Genomic DNA, 15,599 nt, shown 5'->3' on the forward strand with positions numbered 1-15,599 from the left:
GGGTGGAAGAGGCAAAATGCCTTGAGGCAGCCAGGAGGCTGGAAATAAACAAAAACCTGTGTCCTCTCAAGGCTGAGACAGAAGGTTTTATTTGTATTTTGAAGAGTCAGTAGCATTCTTCCAAACAAGTCTGGAAAAGAATTGCAGAGTGTGACATCCCTTTCTTCCAAGGGTTGGTCAGAAACTCAGCTGGTGGAGCTCCATGTTGATCCAGGTGTGAGGTGGATGAATGTTACAAAAAATAAAAGAAAACCAAATCTTACATTGAGTTCATCCCATGGCTTCCATGCATAACTTTTATATGAAAAGAGAGGAAGTCTGAGAGCCCAAGAATACAAACAAATCACCAGACAGACAGAGATTAAATTGGGATTGAGAAGTTTGGGCAGGAGTGACATGGCAGGGATAAACCAATGCACAGGTGGGGTCATTCCCCAAATGCCTGAAGAGTATGTGTTAAAATGAGCATATTTAACATAAATACATTGTATAGAGGTTTCCAAAATACATATTAAAAAAGGGGAAAAAAAGCTAAAAGCTAGCAAGAATTCTTTTACAGTCTTTAAAGTTATTTACTTAGTCTGAGATCATAGGATGGGGAAGAGATGCAGTGGTTTCATCACCTCCTATAGGTGAAGACTTCAGACATCAGCTTGTTGAGGCATTCCTGTAGAGAAGTATAGGATTTAAATCAAGTTAGAAGAAGACTTGCAACACAGTTTTTGACTTAATCTCAGGGTGATGCTGCTCTGAGAATAAGGTAGATGAAAATGACAGGCATTGGTGCCTGCTGAGAGCTGGATGCCCTGGTTTTCAGAACTTCTCAGTGGGTTGAAAGGACTAGCACTGGGAAATTGGTCAAGCAGCAGATTTGGTCTGAGATAAAGTTCATCAGTCTGCCCTGTGAGCAAAAACAAAATGGGATTATGAGTGCAGAGTGAGGATGTGCTCGAGAGTACTGTTGAGATGCCTGAGGCAGGGATGAAAAATCCACCTTTCCTCAGAGGAGAGAACCATCTGTGATAAAAGGGTCATTTTGAGGCTCTGCAGGCTTGGTTTGCCAGAGACACTTGAGGGAACTGGGGCAGAGGAGCGGTTTTCTCCTCCATTGGCAGGACGTGCAGGAGGTTACAGCTGTCACTAGGAAGAGGAGAACAGAGAAAATGCTTTGGATTTTCCATAGTGTTTTAGAATGCCACTTCTGCAGGGAAAAATTCCCAAAAGATGCTTAGGAAACAAAACCTTTTGGGCTGAAAAGGAGGAGTATTTCCTCTCCCAAAGTATGGAGGTGGATGGCTGGATGGAAAGTGTGCCCTGGGCTGGTGGGATGAGGGAACTGGGGAAACTCGTATTCATCCTACATTGAATCCAGATAGGGTTAAACAGGTCTCACTTCTGGCACTGCTGAGAATGAGGGAAAGAAAATGCCTTGTTTTTCATGCCGTTTTTCAGAAACTTTGTTCATAAATGGGAAAATGAGGTGACTGGAAGAGGTGTGGAGAGGGAAGCAAGAAATGAAAACTGTGGAAGCCACCAGAATTTGCTTTGTCCTTGGTGGGATTCAGTGACAGAGAGAAAGAAAATTTTCAGTTTCTAATTTTTAATCAAGCAAGTGATTGAAAAAGGCAAGAAAGAAAGAAGGACCTGCCCTGGAAAGGCAAAGTGAGCACTGAGATCACTCAGAAACCATTTCATTTCTCTTATTTCATTGTAGTTTTTTTCTGTGCAATAAATGTATATTTTATCTAGTTGATTCTAGTAAAACTCAGCTCTGGAATTAACAAACATGCTCTGGTGTCTTTTGGGTGTCTCATCATGGACGGGTGGAAGCAAATCCACCTCTTACTCTTGAGGTGCTGCCAGGCAATTTGTGATAGCACAAATCCAGGCACTTATATATGAGTGAGGTCTCGAGAAATCACTGACTCTGACATGCTAATCATATCAGTAAAGAGAGGGAGGCCTCTGAGTGCAGCAGTGACCATTTCCATCATGGATAGTTCTAATGAAAATGATTATTTTTTAAGTCTTATGTTAACCTGTTTTTTGTTTAAAAAATGAAAATGGGGAAACAGAAAAGATTTATGAGAAATTGAAATTTATAGTTTTGACCAGTAGCAGAAAGCGTAATAAGGTTTTGCTTTGATTTGGGTTTTGGTGGTTTTATTTATATATTTATGTGCAAATTAGCAGCTTTTGAAATGATGAGAAATCAGAGGGAAAAGGAAAATCTTTTGTGCTTTTAGACCAGTGACACAAATGCAGAATTGGATGCTTTGCTGGGCTTCTAGCTGTGTTTAAAGTAAAGAGAATTTTCCTAGTTTTTCAGGCTGAATGAAGTTGGGAGCAATTTGCTGTATGATACGGAATACAGTGAATCAGCATTTGCAATGGCAGCTATTTATAGTCACCCTATTTTTATTCAAAGCAAAACAATAGCACTGAATTTCAGGCAGTTGGACCAGACACTCAGGAAGGTCTCTTTGGAAGCTGGAGGGGGAAAATAATCTCATCTAGCTGGATCTTGAGGGCTGAGCTCCGCCGGCATCTCCATTTCAGTGCCGTCCTCCGAAGGTGAAATCCGGGGAGCTGTGCTGGGGAGCTGCAGGAGCAGATGCCTCTAAAATGTGATTTTTATCCACTCTTCTGAGGCTATCAGCATTCCTTGTGTTTTCTGCTTGAAGGGCTGAGCAATGTAATTAATGCCTGTTAATTTTAACCGTCTCTTGCAGGTTTTCTGTGGCTGTTCCACGTCCTCCTGCTGCATCCAACGTGGATCCGAGTGCCGTGGCTACAAAGGCTTGTCACTGTCTCATGCTGGGTCCCTCACATCCAAGAGCTACTTGGCAGTTTCCAAGGCAACCACCTGTGGAATAATTAAAAAGGATGAAGAGTTAGCATGCCAGATATAAGGAATTCTTGCCTGGAGAGAGCGTTTCACTTTCTTCACATCTTGAAGAATCCAAACGTGCTTCAGCCAGCAAAGTTAAGGTAGTACAATTAAAAAGTAATGGTTTATTTTTCTGGAAGTTTTGAAGTGGAGCAACAAGCCTGATATATGGTTGTATGATGTACAGAAATGATCATGGTTCCTTCTGGGTTAATATTTTGGGTAGGTTTAAATGGAAAATGCACAAGAAAGGTGGTGATGGGAAGGCAGTGATCAGCATTTTGTATTAGTAAAACAGTTGCATGGAGTGGTTTGCACTTCATGCCGTCTTCCCTCGGGTGATTTTAAGCTGGGAAGGACTAAAATGGAGCATACATTAGTTGGAGCATAAATATAGGAAGTGCAGCCTTCATGCCAAGTACACTGAGATTTCTTTGGCATTCAGTGCAGTGATAGATATAAAAGGAATCTAGGAGTGGGCTCACTGCAAAATGACAGTCGGAATCAAGGCTTGGTCTTCATCCCAGAGCTTAAAGGGTGGGCAGTGCCTAAGTCCACGCTGAACCAAACTAATAATCAGGTTTAGCTCTTTCAGTGAGGCAGCAGCTAAAACCATTTTGAAGTCACATATTCCCGGATTCAGAGCTGAAATTGCACAGTGGGGAAAAAACAAATATTAAGCAAAAGAAGCCTGTCAGAGTAACAAAAAGTGGCAAATTTGTTTCTGAAAGTTTGAAATGTTGCTTCAGAAGTTGATGGCAGAGGTGTTAGACTTCAGAGAACTGGAAAAGTTCTTCTCCAAGTATTATATGTTAATGGATATATTTGCTCATTATATCTTCCTTCTCTGCCAGTCATTCAAATATAGTTGAATAGAAAAATATTATTCATTTCTGACAATGGAGTTAAATGGAGAAAAACCACATTCCCATTCTTCCCATAGTCCAAATAACTGCTCAGTTAAGTCTGGTTACCTTGCCTGATGCTCTTGTACAGTTAATTTTAGGCGTGATGCTTTTGTGTAATTTATTTAAAGGAAAAAAAAATAAGAGTCCTAAATTTTGAAGTAGAAATATTTGGGATGCCATCTGGGCTTTACATAATAAATTTTTCCTGCCAAAATGTTTGTGGGATTCTGTTGGGATGTGGATGGGATTTCACATTCCATCCCTTTCCACAGCACAAGAAGATCATTGTTTTTAGATATGGTGGGTCCAAGAAGAAATACGAATTGTGTGGTGGCAGCTCTGTGATCTGAAGGAATACAAATAGAATATATCCAGCAAGGACTCTCACCTTTTACAGATGTTACCTAATTTCAACAGCAAATATTTGCAGGTACCAGCTGAGCACAGCTGCAGTTTTCCACCCTGATGCTTGATTTCCTGACCATTGGTTGGTTGTCACCACATCTGAAATGCCAGAATGATTTTATTTCTGCAGTAATTCTTCAGCCTGTTAATTCCTTTCAGTATGGAGCTGAGGAAAGTGGTTTTTTTCAGGCAAATGCTGTTGTCACATGTGGAAGGAGTGTGCTGGCAGAGTGTCTGCAGCAGGCACAGTGAGGAGGATGCAGAAGTGAGACACTCTGTAGGTAATGAAGGTCCTTGGTGTGTGTGGATCCAGATCCTTCATCTTTCCAAGCTGCATCAGTCACTCTCAGAGATGGAACTGGGTACTTGTGAAAGAGCACAAGAGTGGATTTGTGGATGCTTGATGTAGCAGCAATCAGACACAGTAATGCAGGATTCCCAGGAGTGTACACAGAGGGGTTTCAGCTTGGATGCTTCTACAAAACATCCCAAACACATACAAATACCTCCATTTCTCTGTTTTACCTCAAATGCTGTGGGTGAGGTTTTTCTCATGAAGCTTAACTGTCCAGGTGCTGCTGAAGCCATAGGGAGCAGTTTCCTGACAGTTCCTGTTCCAGACCCCCTTGAAGGGGATGCCTTGTCTCTGAAAAGGTGCCTGTATAAATTAATCCATCCTTTCCATGGATAGTTCTGTAGATTATTTAGCCCTGGTGGCAAACCTTCCAGGAACTTCAAGTGTGCAATTAGATATAATTGTATATAAAATTAATTCATCTATGCTTGTTTCTCCATATTCCGTTCCTGTTCCAGACTTTCCAGAGCTGAGTGGAGTTGCACTTGATCACTGGTACAACCCCCTTACTCATCTTCCTCTTCCCCACTCTAATGTTTGACCCTGACAGTTTTCCCAGCCTTCATCTGCAAGCCTGTGCTTCAGTGTCAGGGGTAGTGAAGAGCCCCACAGAGTTTGTTAACATAGTTTGTAAGAGAAATAAAAACAGCCATGCTAAATTTAGGCAGCTGTGCTGTGTGAAAGAAAATACAGTAACAGGCAAAATTGATTTCTGATGTTTTTTATGTAGGTTATGTTCTAACAATCTTTATCCCTGGGAAGTTTTACAAGACTGAAGGGAGGGAGTAGGTGGTTAGAGGCAGTGATTTGTTCAATAATTTTAATCTCTTAAAGTGATTCAGTACCTGTTGACATAGTTTCTGTAGCCTTGTAGAATTAGTGCTATATGCACCCACAAAAGTAAAATTTCCTTTTGAATTCTCTTTTCTGTGGCAGAAGAGTTGCTTTGCTCCATGTTGGAGTAACCTGGTGTCTTTTTGAGAAGAAAAAAAAAAAGGGAAATAGTGATATAGTAACTCTTTCAAAGATTATTTTGATACAGTGGTTAATATTTTCCTATTTTTAAACCATCAGATCAACTGTATCAAGAATCAGTTACAGTGTGGTAGTCTAAAGTGTCATTAAAATACCCATTAATTTTGTTAAGTGAATTAGGAGTGTTTCCTGGAATAGGTAGGACTTTTCATCGTGTTCCTTGGAAATCCAGGTGATTTTTGAAAGGGAGTTTTTCCTTTTAACAAGAGTGGAAACGTAGGGGAAATTCAGGGAAAGAGCAATAAGCTCAAGCCACCTTTGTGGAAAAGGGAACTCAAATAATGAATGGACCCTTTTACTTGGGCTTGATTTTCTTTTGAGAATGAGGGAACTGTTTTGTTACACTGTTTTGTTGCACTTTGGTGCGTGGATGTTTTATGGGGAGCGAAGCTGCATTGCAGCTTTAATGCAAACAGAATTATCTACAGGGGACAGACTTTATGTTAGGCACCTGATCCCTCCACCCTTCCAGCTGCTCCTGGACATTTTGGATATGCTTTTCCAGCATAGTTCTGATGATTTTCCTTGATAGACCACACAGAAAGTCTAGAACAGAATAAAAAAGAATAAAAAAGTCTGACAATTGCAGAAAGGTAGTGAAGGCAGGAGGAGAGAAGCAGCTCTTGTCATGTACTGACCTAGAGCAGTGATTTGTCTCCAGCAGTGGCCACAGGTGGGTTATGGGGGAGCAGAATGGGAACAGGATCCTCCTTCTGCACACCCTTCACTGTCCTGACATCTGTAGGACAGGGATAGACTGAGCTGGGTATTTTTGGGGGGTTTTTTGCAGTGTTTACTGGATTTGTCTTTTGGAATTCATTAGTGAGAAGTACTGGGGAGTGTAAGGCTCTGTGGTTCTCCACACATCAGCCTGTTCAGTGAGGAACCATCTTCTTTTGTTAACTTTTGAGCCTGAACTCCATTTAAAATCACTTCTTGCTCTGGAAAAGGCTTAAGTAATTCATACATAACTGTTTCCATTGCAGCCATAATTTTCTAGAGCTCAGCTTGCTGTGAGTGTTGAGTCAGTTCGAAGCCTGCTGACCTATATACATGAAATAGGGCCACTTGCCCCACCTCCACTCACCCTACTTCACCCTTAATTTCATTGAGAGTCCTCATTAATTTCACTCCTGAATTTCATTTCAAGATTTTAATGTCCTGTGAGTTATCTGCACGCATTCCTTTTTTTGTTTTTCCTACTTATTTACTGCCATTGCTACTGTGAATAACTTTACTATCATCAGCAGATGTTGTCATCTCACTGTTGAGCCCTTTTCATGTCATTTATGAATTCATTGAACAGTGCTGGGAACAGATCCCAGCTCAGATCCCTGTGGAAAGAAGAGCTGAAATGGCACCAAGTCCTGCCAAAAGCAGGGTGGGTTTGCCCATTTCTGCATGTGGCACAGCTGAATTTGTGGTAAAATCCCTGTCCTGTGTTGGTACACTTGTAAATGTGGACTCACTGTAAAATATTTTGTAGGAATGGATAATAATGTGTAAGATATAATGTCATTCTTCATCATAGAATTGATGTTTAGGTTGGAAAAGATTTTGTTAAGGTTGGAAAAGACCTCTAAGATCACCAAGTTCTGCTCTCAAGCACCACCATATTTATTCACCACTATTCACCACTAACCATATCCTCAAGTGCCATATCCATGCATTTTTTGACTCCACCACTTCTCTGGGCAGAGTATTCCAGTGCTGCCTATTTGTAATTTCACCTTTGAAATACAGGGTGGGCAAGGGATTCACCTTTTTGGATGACTGAGGGTGATGTCTAGTGTTTAAAAGGTCCACTCCTGCTTTGTTCACATTTTTCATCCTCTGAGTTTTTAGTCTGGAAACCAACTTGGTTGGAACCTGCTGGTTTCTCACTCTCTGCATTGCCAGAAAATACTGAATAAGGGAAATTAGGTAACAGAATCAATCTCCACAATCATAAATACACACTTGTTTTAGGTGGTTAGGTGTAGGAAATTGCCTGAGCAGTAGAACTACTACTTGTTCTTGTTTTTCAGCCTTAACATAGCAGACATCTAATGTTTATAAAACTGGGTCAGATTTAAAGGATCTGTAGCATGAAATAACTTTTCCAATGGTGTTCTGCAGCTGCAGCTTAGGGAGGTAGAGAGTTGAGGACATGAAGAGTACAGTGTCCTAATGTCCCACTGCTGCTTCCTCCTACCACTTCTGTTCGTTCCTAATGATTCCTGAAATTCTGTTTGCTTTTTCACTGCTCCTGTTGTCAACCACTGTGAAAAGTGCATTTTCACAAAGCTATCTGCAGTGACTTCAAGGTCTCTCCTAATCAGGAAAAAAACTAATTTAGAACCCCTCATTTTCAGTGTGTAGTTGGCTGCTTTTTTTTCTATATACAGGGCCTTAGAATTAATCTACTTTAATTTCATCTTCTGTTTTCTCTCCCAGTCACTCTGTTTAATAACTAGCTGGAAGAAAAGACTGAGGATAACTGCTTTGATGCATTTACTGTTTTATCTGCAATAGACCTGTGACCTCACAGTGTGTCCTGTTCAGCATAATTTATTGTTCAGTTAAATGAGAGAGGTCTAACTCCAGACCTGTACAGGAGTCTGGTTTTATGTGTGTGTATAAGGGTTTATGTTCTCTGCATGTAAATTAAGTGTTGATTAGTAAGATCCTCCTTTCTGCTCTACAGCAGAGTTTTCTTCAAGATTTTGCGCAGTTGGTAATTTTTAGGGGCTCCCAATATCCACAGAGCCCTTTCAGAGCTCTCCTATCTGTGACCTGCAGACTGCAGCCCATCAGTTGGTATTTCTAATAATTTGGTTTCCTTAGAAATCTGGCTGTGTCCATGTGCTGCTGGCTGTGTAATTCCTGGTAGGCTTTGGCAGTGAGCAGTGCTCAGCTTCCCGCACAGGATCCCCTTTCCTGCGCTCTCTGCAGGCAGGCGCCAGGGCTGGAACTTCCCTGAGCTCTTCTGTCCTGAGCACTGAGTTCATCTGGGTTTTCATGTGGCAAAGAAGAATTGCTGAGGTTTTTTCCCCTTCCCCACAGCTTTGTCCTGTAGAGCCTTTTATCTTCTGTCACCTACTGGCCTAGCTGGCTTTCTCATAAGCTTCACCCTTCTGGTGCATTTGATAAAATTTCCTCTTACAGATCAGTTCTCAGTATTTTTTGTCAGCTTAAAATTTTGCATTAAGTTTGTTAAAGTCTTTTTTTTTTCCTGGAATCACAGTATGACTTCTCTTTTTGAAGGACATGCTTTTGAACTCTTTCTTAACATTGTTCTTTATTTTGTTTTAAGTTGCACTTACTGTATTCTTTCATATGCAATATGGGGCCTTTACCATTATTTTTTTTATGGGGCCTTTACCATATTACCATTACCATTAATACCATTAATATGGTAAAGACTCCATAATACCTTCCCGTTAATACCTTCCCCTTTTTTTGCCTGTTCATTTTAGGTTTTTTTGTATAGCAGTTTCCTTGTTTTACCATCACAGTATGCCTGAGCTTATTGAGCACCTGACTAAGATCACCTGGTCCAACCTTTAATACCTTCCCCTTTTTTTGCCTGTTCATTTTAGGTTTTTTTGTATAGCAGTTTCCTTGTTTTACCATCACACAATGCCTGAGCTTATTGAGCACCTGACTAAGGTCACTTGATCCAACTCTTAATGCCTTCCCCTTTTTTTGCCTGTTAATTTTAGGGGTTTTTAATAGCATTTTCCTTGTTTTACCATCACGGAATGCCTGAGCTTATTGAGGACCTGACAAAGGTCACCTGGTCCAACCCTCATGCTCAAGCAGGAATTTTTTTTTTTTAGTTGCACAGCTAAAAATAGAGAAAACTACAGTTTCAAGTGCTGAACTTGAGTGCTTTGTAATCAGCAATGCAGCCCCTCTTCAGCAGTGAAGATCCTGCACACAGGTCAGGATGGGGTCAAGCTCTGCCTCTGATGTGGGTTTTGAGAGTTGTTTGAAGGAGTGCTAATTAATGGTGTCTAAAAATGCAGTGTTTACATTACAGTGACCATGCTGAGAATTTATCCACCTCCAAAATCCTGCAGTTTGGCCACTTTAATTTCAAGAGGTGATGTTTGATGCTAATAAATGTCAGGTACCTTCATGGGGCTGGGAAGTTTCAGAACCACAGAATGATTTGAGTTGGGAGAGACATTAAAAACAGTCTAGTTCCACCCCCTGCCATGGGCAGGGACACTTTCCACTATCCCAGGTTGCTCTAATCCCTGTTGAACCTGGCCTTGGAAATTTCCAGGCATGTGGCATTGTCTGGAACTGGGAAGTCTCTCTGTGCTGCTGAGCTTGGTTTTCTGTCTTTTCTTTCTTATTGTGCTTTTGTTGGAAGGAAGAAGTTTTGAGCTTCATGGGCTTCCATGCACTTTGAGATGCTCCTGTCAGACAAAAGGACACAAGAAGGTTTTTACCAGAAATTTTCTCCTTGTTGTGGCTCTCATCCTTCTGTGGAGGATGCTGCCCCAGCCAGTGAAGTGGAATGAGCAGTTTGGCTCATCCTTCTGCCACCATCTCTGTGTGGTCAGATGAGCTGCTGTCTGCATCCCCTGAGCTGTAGGGAGGGATTTAGACACCCAGAATCCTCCTAGACCCAGTGCAGGTATTTGAACTGGACTGAAATCCCACCCTGGTATTTCAGTGTTCTGAACTCACCAATGTTTTCACTTTTAGAGAGTTTTTTCAGTCATGATGGTTAAGAAAGAGCAATTTGATGCTTGATTAAAAGCAAGGAGAAGACTTGCAAAGTCACTTTGGATGAAAGAAGTTAGAGGCCTGTGGGTGACCTAAAAATATAAAATATGAGTGGAATTTTAAATCACATATGAAGATATTACAAAATAATGTTGATTGCAAGGAACAGCTTGGTTTGATTTGGGTGCTTGATAGTTTCACCTGTTTTTCCTCATTCTTATATAAGTAAGTGAAAAGTTTGCAACTTGGAAATGTACTCAGAGACTGTATTTCTAGCAGTATATATTCCATTTCAGAGACTATTTCCAAAATAATGGGATGACAGGAAAAGGAGGGATGGCTTCAAACTGGAAGATAGCAGTTTTAGATGAGATATTGGGAATAAATTCTTTACTGTGAGGGTGGTGAGGCCCTGGCACAGGTCACACAGAGAAGCTGTGGCTGCCCCATCCCTGGAGTGTCCAACTTTGAACAATGGAAGGTGTCTCTGCCCATGGCAGGAGGTGGGACTGGATGGGCTTTGAGATCTCTTTATTGAAACCATTCTGCAATTCTGTGAAATGAGGAAAAACCCCAGCATACTCAACAGCAGAAACTGGGTGAGATTAATCTGTCTTTAAAGGTCAGACTGAATTTGTGTTTTACCACTTTCTGTTCGTTCTGTATGGTCAGTGGCAGCATCAGCTGAGCTGTTTCTGAGTTTTTAAGATGAGTTTGTGTCTGGACTTATTCACACAATACCAAGAAAAGGAAAACCCAAACCCAACCCTGAAGCAGGTCTTTTAATTTATTAGTTGTTAGTGGTTGTTCATCCAAATAAAGGACTGATCTGACTCGCTGGAAATTTTGTGGTGCTTTACCCTGGTTATTACACGATTGCAGGGCTCAGGTTTGTGTGGGTGAGTGGGCAGTCCTGTGTGCAAATTCAGACTCCTTAGCAGCCTCTGGGCTGAAGTTGATGAACTTTTTCTGTTCTCTTTTGTTCTGTCTGGAGCTTCCTCAGTTTTGGGCTCTGCAAGAATGCAGACTGGTCTGAAAACTATGTAGATTACATAATGCAGGGCTGGGGTTTCTTCCAGCTGAGTGTTAGCTGATCTCGGTTTCTAGCAGGTTTGGAAAACTCTTCTGCCCACCAAACCTTAGAGCAGGTGTTTGCTTCAGCAGTGGCATTTGCTGATCTCTTTGTTATGTTAATTTGGGGAAAGATATTTTCTGGAGTTCTGAAGGATGCTGAGAGCTGGATGTTTATTTGTTCCCATCAAATAATTGTGGATTGAATGCAAATGTTCAGGGATGGTGTCAGGACAAGAGAGGGGTGTTTTCAGTTAATGTCTGCCAAGAATTAAGGAAAATTAACACAGAATTCTTGTGGTTTGGGACAATACTCACTGGAGGAATTGTCTGCTCCACAGATGGGGCTGTACAGAGTACTCGGGATAACTGGTTTGAAGTGAGGTTTGTGTACAATATGCAGAGGGAGTTTCACCTTCTTTAGATATAGCAATTTGTAGTTTGTTGTTGAGCAGTTCTCAAGGGAAAGACCCCCCAGTCCTTGCTCAGGCAGAAATCTGACTGAAATCAGCAGTAAGATTTGTTGGTATCCAGGCCTGAAAAAGCCTCTCCAATCACTGAATAATCACCTTGGTGTTTACTCAGAGAGTTTGTTTCCTTCAAGTTGTCTATTTTCACCTTCTGTAAGGTCCTCAGGTTATTTCAGGGATGATGTTTCTGGTGTTGTCTATTTTAGGCACTTGACGTGGGATTTCAGACTCTGCTGAGGTGTGAAATGGCAGTGGTGCAACATGTGGCTGGTTTATGGTGACTCCTGCACAGATTTGTGATGCAAATACCATCTCTCCTGCAGGTTTTCAGAGCTCTGTTTCCCCTGCAACTCAGGGTTTCACCTAACCAGCATTATAAAAAGTGACATCCATGTTATCCCATGGATTAAAATGGATCTCACCTGTGTATCTGACTTTAAAGTGAGATGAACTTTATCCAGTCTCCTCATTGCTGGAATAATTCCAAACAGCAAGTAGTAAGATCTTACCTCCTTTTTATCATCATGGTTCTAAAGAGGGAACTTGAGCTTCTTTCATAGTTGTTATTTCTTGGTGTTCTGCCATATAAAAAGCCTGTAACAGTCTAAAGATAATTGGGCAAAGGAAACTTGGTTCTGGATGTGGAGGGGTTTTTTTGTTGGTAGAAGATCATGAGCATCCTGAAGATTTAAGTGAAACTCACTTTAAAAAACCAACTTAATTTGGTATATAAGCAGTTTTTTAGAATGATGCTGCTGCTCCTCCTTGAAGCTCTTCCAACTGAGATACACACTGCCATATGCTGCTGGAATACCAGCACACGAGCTGGATTGAAATACAAATGAGCAGAACTGCAATTTGAGGCGTTAGTTCTGCACAGGGATCCAAAATGGTTCCCTTTGTCACTCTACTAAACACCTAAAGTTAGTTTTACAACTTGCCTGTGCAAAACATTTCAGAGGCTTCGGGTCTGAAACGAGGATGAAGAGGTTAAGAGGGAGTGAGAAGGAATTTTTCCAATTTTCTTGTCTTAATCTAGGGGCAGGCGCAGGTGATGTGATGCCACTGTACCACCTATAGCAAATAAAGAGAAAAAGGAGATTTTGTAAGCAGCTCCAAGAGCTTGGATACTTTACTGGACATCCAGCTATCCTTTTCCATGGGTAATCAGATTAATCAGATATTTGGTAGCTTCCAGAACTGTAGCCATAGCTCCACTCTCGTTTCTACTGCTGCTCTTTACTTAAAATAGCTTTAATACGCCAATATTTAAGTGTTAGCTAGGATTTGAACTTTCTAATGTGTGTGTTAATCTTTAAAAATCTACTTTTGTACTGTAGGAGAATTTGTGGACCATATAAACAGCCTTTGTAATTGGGAGCAGATAGTTTAGATGTTTCATTTTAATGTTTTACATAGATACTTGCTAAGGAAAAATGCGAAGTTTCCCAGCTAGTCCTCTGCTGAAAGTTGTTTTGAACCAGAGTAATGATGAATAATAATGAGCAATAAATTAACAGGGCTGTATATTGCTGTCATTGATGGGGAAGTGCTCCTGCTGATTTTATTCCAAACGCTGATCCCATTGTGGTTGATGCCGTGATACTGGGAGGAAACATCTTAGTTTAATTCATGTATTTTATTAAAGCCATAGATACTTATTTTAATAAAAACATCAGGTACTTGCAATCTTTAAAAGGCTGGAAAACTGTGATGCAAACCAGTCCTCCTCTTCTCTTCTCTTCTCTTCTCTTCTCTTCTCTTCTCTTCTCTTCTCTTCTCTTCTCTTCTCTTCTCTTCTCTTCTCTTCTCTTCTCTTCTCTTCTCTTCTCTTCTCTTCTCTTCTCTTCTCTTCTCTTCTCTTCTCTTCTCTTCTCTTCTCTTCTCTTCTCTTCTCTTCTCTTCTCTTCTCTTCTCTTCTCTTCTCTTCTCTTCTCTTCTCTTCTCTTCTCTTCTCTTCTCTTCTCTTCTCTTCTCTTCTCTTCTCTTCTCTTCTCTTCTCTTCTCTTCTCTTCTCTTCTCTTCTCTTCTCTTCTCTTCTCTTCTCTTCTCTTCTCTTCTCTTCTCCTCTCCCTTCCCTTCCCTTCCCTTCCCTTCCCTTCCCTTCCCTTCCCTTCCCTTCCCTTCCCTTCCCTTCCCTTCCCTTCCCTTCCCTTCCCTTCCCTTCCCTTCCCTTCCCTTCCCTTCCCTTCCCTTCCCTTCCCTTCCCTTCCCTTCCCTTCCCTTCCCTTCCCTTCCCTTCCCCTCCTTCTTTCTTCTTTTTATTTTTTTTTTCTTCTCCTTTTTTCCCCGGATAAAGAAGACCTGATAGGAATGCATGGAAATTACCAACAACATTCCTCACCAAATATTCAGGAGCAATTGGGCTACTGGTATTTCAATAATTGATAATTAATGAGACTTTATAAATAACACTTTGAGTTCTTTTTATGTGCCTGCTGGGGTTTTTTTTTCGAAGGGGGAGGAATGTCAGACAAATTTCTGGCGTTTCTGTGCTACCTTGGAGACTAGAAAATGTTTCATTATTGGCATATGAGATTCTTATGTAACTTGGTAATTCTGGGAACAAGAATTTTCAGAAAAATGCTGAGCAGTTCGAATCTCCTCGTAAAATTAGAAGATTTAAAACCACTGTGCTAAATACTTCTGTGATAAATTCCCCAGAAATACAAGTATTCCAAGCTCCTGGAATGCATTAATTTTTCTAGGATTGCGTCCTCAAGGAGTTAAAACTCCAAATCCCATGGAGTGAGCGACACACTGGCAGTCATTACGTAAACCCAGTGTGTTTGCTTGTGCAGAATATTAAATTGGGATGCAATGGAAGGTGAGGAGCTGCTGCCTGGTGGCATCAGGAGCAGAGCTGGTGCTGTTCAGGATGTGGTTTGTGTGTGCAGCCCCCAGCACAGGGCAGTGGGAAGGAGGTTGCCCTGGTCTCTTACTGCTGTCAAGAGGTTTTTTATTTGTTTTCTCCAAGTTCAAGGTCTGTAATTCTAGTGGGACGAGCCAAGAAAGGACTTGCCCTACTTTTTTTGGTGTAAAACAGCCTGGCTTATCTTATCCACTCTCTTCAGAACTCTTGTTATATTCCATAGAGAGGGCTTGATTGAATTCTATTTTTTTCAGTATAAAGTGAAAATAGTGGTTTTTTAGTGTTCACACCTGCTGTTTGAGTTTCCTGATTCTTAGGCGGATTAGAAATTGCCTTATTCCTTTACCTTCTTGGGGGCAGATAGTCTGACACAGGAATCCACTGATTTGGGATGACTCAGAATTAAAAATGAGTCAGTTATGCCTTTCTCGGTTTAATTTTATTTTTTTGACTTACAGAACTAAAAATAAACAGAAGTTCAGAATTTATATACTTTACTTCTTGTGTCAGGAAATGATCTTCTTTCATTAGATAATTTCCTTTTGTGTTTTTCATTTCTCAGGGCTCATTTGTGGCATTGGCCAGTTTGTTCTCTTTGTTCCTCTCTCCTCATGGAATGCAAGGTGTTGGTAGAACAAGTACATCTGAAAGTCTTATCTTTTCCTGGATTACTGAACTGGGTGTGCTGTGCACTTTGGTGCCTCCAAGCACTGTCTAAACTTCAGTCAAAAATGCAGGTTCAGGATTTGCAGAAGGGGTGGCAGTAAAATGTGTCTGGATGATAGAAGGGCTGGAAGGAGAGAGCTGTGTCATGCAAGCAGCAAGCATGTCTTTAGTCACTTCTGTTAAGTGCTTTTCTGGCTAAAGCAGT

The 15,599-nt window shown here is 41.1% G+C and overlaps 1 long non-coding RNA gene across 3 annotated transcripts in view; it reads left to right on the forward strand.

The window, feature by feature from the left end:
• LOC102062255 (uncharacterized) overlaps window positions 1-15,599 on the forward strand; it is a 97,304-nt gene that overhangs the window by 32,950 nt on the left and 48,755 nt on the right. For all 3 annotated transcript variants that reach the window (XR_012579877.1, XR_012579878.1, XR_012579879.1), the window contains exon 2: window positions 2,733-2,991. This is a non-coding gene — a long non-coding RNA (uncharacterized LOC102062255). The remainder of the gene's footprint in view (window positions 1-2,732; window positions 2,992-15,599) is intronic.

The sequence above is a fragment of the Zonotrichia albicollis genome, chromosome 4, assembly GCF_047830755.1.
Source record: "Zonotrichia albicollis isolate bZonAlb1 chromosome 4, bZonAlb1.hap1, whole genome shotgun sequence".
Taxonomy (NCBI): domain Eukaryota; kingdom Metazoa; phylum Chordata; class Aves; order Passeriformes; family Passerellidae; genus Zonotrichia; species Zonotrichia albicollis.